Source organism: Arachis stenosperma, unplaced genomic scaffold (assembly GCF_014773155.1).
Source record: "Arachis stenosperma cultivar V10309 unplaced genomic scaffold, arast.V10309.gnm1.PFL2 arast.V10309.gnm1.Scaffold_100025, whole genome shotgun sequence".
NCBI lineage: Eukaryota > Viridiplantae > Streptophyta > Magnoliopsida > Fabales > Fabaceae > Arachis > Arachis stenosperma.
In genome coordinates this window covers 2,846,303-2,850,767 of record NW_026651369.1, presented here as the reverse complement: position 1 = coordinate 2,850,767, position 4,465 = coordinate 2,846,303, and the positions used below count along the sequence as shown (strand labels likewise).

Below are 4,465 nucleotides of genomic sequence, written 5' to 3'. Positions count from 1 at the left end.
AGGCTTCGATCTGAGGTTCAGACTTTTAGACAACAAGATGGGGAAACTCTCTACGAGGCATGGGAGAGGTTCAAGGATTTGACAAGGAAATGCCCACCAGACATGTTCCATGACTGGGTGCAATTGCATATTTTCTATGATGGACTTTCTTATGAATCAAAGAAGGCTGTAGACCATTCATCAGGAGGTTCATTGAACAGGAAAAAGACTGTGGAAGAAGCCATTGAAGTGATTGAGACAGTGGCTGAGAATGAGTACTACTATGCTTCAGAGAGACACAACACTAAGGGAGTCATGGCGCTGAACCATGTTGATACAATTCTAGCCCAAAACAAGGTGTTTGCCAAGCAACTAGCAGAGCTCACCAGGAAATTAGACACAAATCAAGTGGCTGCAATACACACACAAGATCAAGAGGAAGTAAGCACTGAAGGAGGTGATTGGGAAGAGGCCAACTATGTGGGAAATCAACAAAGGCAACCATATGATCCACATTCCAACACTTACAACCAAGGCTGGAAAAACCACCCTAACTTTGGGTGGGGAAACCAGCAAACCCAACCACAAAACCACAAACCTTACAACCCCAACCAACATAACAATTCCACATACCAAAACTCCAACCAAAGATCATACCAAGCCACACAAAACACTTACTCCCAACCACCATATCATGGCCAAAATAATCAACCTGCCCAACCTAATCCGAACCAACAATTTCAAGATCAATTAAACAGGATAGAAGGAATGCTTGCAACCATGGGTAAAGACATAACCGAATTGAAAGCCTTTAAGGAAGAAGTAAATTCTAACTTGCAAAACCAAGGAGCTGCCATCCAGAAGCTAGAAAATCAAATTGGGTATTTGTCTAAGCAAACCCCTGGGCCAAGCGTTTCTCATGCTGCCAAGGCTATTGCAAGGGAAGAATGTAAGGCCATAACCCTCAGAAGTGGAAAGAAGCTAAAGGAGATCTCAAAGGAAACCACAGAGGATGAAGCAAAGGAAAATGTGAGAGACAAGGAACAGGGACAATCTTTTACACCGTCTGCAACAAAAGAAAAAGAAAAAGAGGTCCTGAAGCCTTATACACCCAAAGCACCATATCCTCAACGTTTGATGAAAAGTGAAAAGGATGGCCAATTCTCCAGATTCTTGGAGATTTTCAAGAAGCTTCAAATCAACATTCCGTTTGCTGAGGCAATAGAGCAAATGCCACTCTATGCAAAATTCTTAAAGGAATTAATGACCAAGAAGAGAAGCTGGAGAAATGAGGAAACAGTGTTGTTGACTGAAGAATGCAGTGCCATCATTCAACACAAATTGCCTCAGAAATTGAAGGATCCAGGCAGTTTCCAAATCCCCTGCATCATAGGAGAAGTCATGGTGGAGAAGGCCTTGTGCGACTTAGGGGCCAGTATCAATTTGATGTCTCTAACAATGATGAGAAGAATGAAGATTGAGGAAGCCAAACCAACAAGAATGGCCTTCCAATTGGCAGATCGAACTTTTAAATTCCCTCATGGGATAGTTGAGGATTTGTTGGTGAAAGTGGGAGATTTTATATTTCCTGCCGATTTTGTGGTGTTAGATATGGAGGAAGAAGCCAAAGCTTCGATAATCCTGGGAAGACCCTTCCTGGCTACTGCTGGAGCTATCATAGATGTCCAAAAGGGTGAACTCACTCTTAGACTACATGATGAACAATTGGTGTTTAACGTATTCAAGGCAATGAGCTATCCATCAGAATCACTAAAGGAATGCATGAGGGTGGATGTAGTGGACATTGCAGTACAAGAAACCTTTGAGGAAACAACAAAGGAAGTGGCAGAGGAGGAGTTCACCAAGGATATTGAAGTTAGTGACATCAAGGCTGCTGAAACAATCATGCCAAGCATGCCAGAAAGAGTGAAAGAAGAGAAGGAAGCAACAAAACCTGAGCTCAAAGCATTGCCCCATAATCTCAAGTATGCATACTTGGGTAGTGATGAGAGCCATCCTGTTATCATTAGCTCTGCCCTGAGCCAAGAACAGGAAGAAGAATTGATCAAGGTGCTACAAACTCATCAAGATGCCATTGGATGGACCCTAGCTGATCTGAAGGGGATAAGTTCATCCATATGCATGCATAAAATCTTGTTAGAAGAGGATGCTAGACCCTCCATTCAAGCTCAGAGAAGATTGAATCCCGTCATGAAAGAAGTGGTACAAAAGGAGGTCATGAAGTTATGGCAGGCAGGGGTAATCTACCCCATTTCTGATAGCCCATGGGTTAGTCCCATCCATGTAGTTCCCAAGAAAGGTGGCATAACTGTAGTGCCAAATGAGAGGAACGAACTCATACCCACAAGAACTGTCACTGGGTGGAGGATGTGCATAGACTACAGGAAGCTCAATGAAGCCACCAGAAAAGATCATTTCCCACTCCCATTCATGGATCAGATGCTTGAAAGGCTTGCAGGACATGCTTACTATTGCTTTCTGGATGGATACTCAGGCTATAATCAGATAGTAGTTGATCCAAGAGATCAAGAGAAAACATCATTTGTTTGTCCATATGGAGTTTTTGCTTATAGACGCATGCCCTTTGGATTGTGCAATGCACCTGCCACTTTCCAAAGATGCATGCTGTCCATCTTTTCGGACATGATTGAAAAATTTATTGAGGTTTTCATGGATGATTTTTCTGTGTTTGGAGATTCTTTTCCTAGCTGCCTACACCACCTTGCCTTGGTGCTTAAGAGATGCTAAGAGACCAACCTAGTATTAAAATGGGAAAAGTGTCATTTCATGGTCACAGAAGGAATAGTCCTTGGCCACAAAATCTCTAATAGAGGCATTGAGGTGGACAGAGCTAAGGTGGAACTCATTGAAAAACTACCTCCACCAAGTAATGTCAAGGCAGTTAGGAGTTTTTTGGGACACGCTGGTTTTTACAGAAGGTTTATTAGAGACTTTTCTAAAATAGCCAAACCTTTGAGTAACTTACTTGTCTCTGATACACCCTTTGTATTTGATAAAAATTGCATGCTAGCCTATGAACTTTTGAAGCAAAAACTTTCCTCTGCACCTATCATTTCCCCACCTGATTGGAACTTACCTTTTGAACTGATGTGTGATGCATCAGACCTTGCTATTGGGCAGTGTTAGGACAAAGAAAAGACAATTTGGTACATGTGATTTATTATGCCAGTAAAGTCTTGAATGATAACCAAAGGAATTACACAACCACTGAAAAAAAAACTCTTGGCAATAGTCTTTGCATTTGACAAATTTAGATCCTATCTCATTGGATCTAAAGTCATTGTCTTCACTGATCATTCAGCTTTAAAATACTTACTTGCTAAACAAGAATCCAAACCAAGACTTATTAGATGGGTTCTTTTGTTGCAGGAATTTGACATTGAAATCAAAGACAAGAAGGGTGTAGAGAACAAGGTGGCAGACCATTTATCAAGGATACCATGTGAAGAAGGAAGCACACAAAGCACACATATAAATGAGTGCTTTCCTGATGAACAACTCATGGTAATTCACAAAGCACCCTGGTTTGCAGACATAGCAAACTTCAAGGCCACTGGGAGTTTGCCGTTGGAATTTAACAAGCATCAAAGGAAGAAATTGGTAAATGATGCCAAATACTTCATCTGGGACGAACCATACTTGTTCAAAAATGTTCGGATGGCATACTCAGAAGATGTATATCAGAGGAAGAAGGAAGGGAAGTCTTATGGGACTGCCATGGCTCCACTTATGGAGGACATTTTGCAGGAGAAAGAACAGCAGCTAAGGTTTTGCAGTGTGGTTTTTATTGGCCCACTATCTTCAAAGATGCAAAGGAACTAGTGAAGCACTGCCATGAATGCCAGAAAGCGGGGAACCTGCCAAGAAAAAATGAAATGCCACAACAATTCATTCTGGAACTTGAATTGTTTGATGTATGGGGGATAGATTTCATGGGACCCTTTCCCACCTCATACTCAAATAATTACATTCTTGTGGCAGTAGACTATGTCTCCAAATGGGTTGAAGCAATAGCAACTCCAACCAATGATAATAAGGTAGTCATGAACTTCCTCAGAAAATACATTTTTTGCTGTTTTGGGGTTCCAAGAGCAATCATCAGTGATGGAGGAAGCCACTTCTGCAACAAACCATTAGAGGCATTGCTTCTAAAATATGGAGTCAAACACAAGGTAGCCACACCATACCATCCACAGACAAGTGGGCAAGCCGAAATATCTAATAGGGAACTCAAAAGAATCCTGGAAAAGACTGTGGGAACTTCAAGGAAAGACTGGTCGATTAAGCTAGATGATGCTCTTTGGGCATATAGGACAGCTTTCAAAACACCAATTGGAATGTCTCCTTACCAACTAGTATATGGAAAAGCTTGCCATTTGCCACTGGAGTTGGAACACAAGGCATTCTGGGCCTTAAAACTCTTGAACTTGGACAGCAAAGTTGC

The 4,465-nt window shown here is 41.7% G+C and overlaps 1 non-coding gene across 1 annotated transcript; it reads right to left on the bottom strand.

Moving 5' to 3' along the window:
• On the bottom strand, positions 1-104 carry LOC130959877 (small nucleolar RNA R71). The gene has a single exon (XR_009078869.1). It is a non-coding gene; the product is annotated as a small nucleolar RNA R71 (small nucleolar RNA).
• Positions 105-4,465: the final 4,361 nt, after the last annotated feature.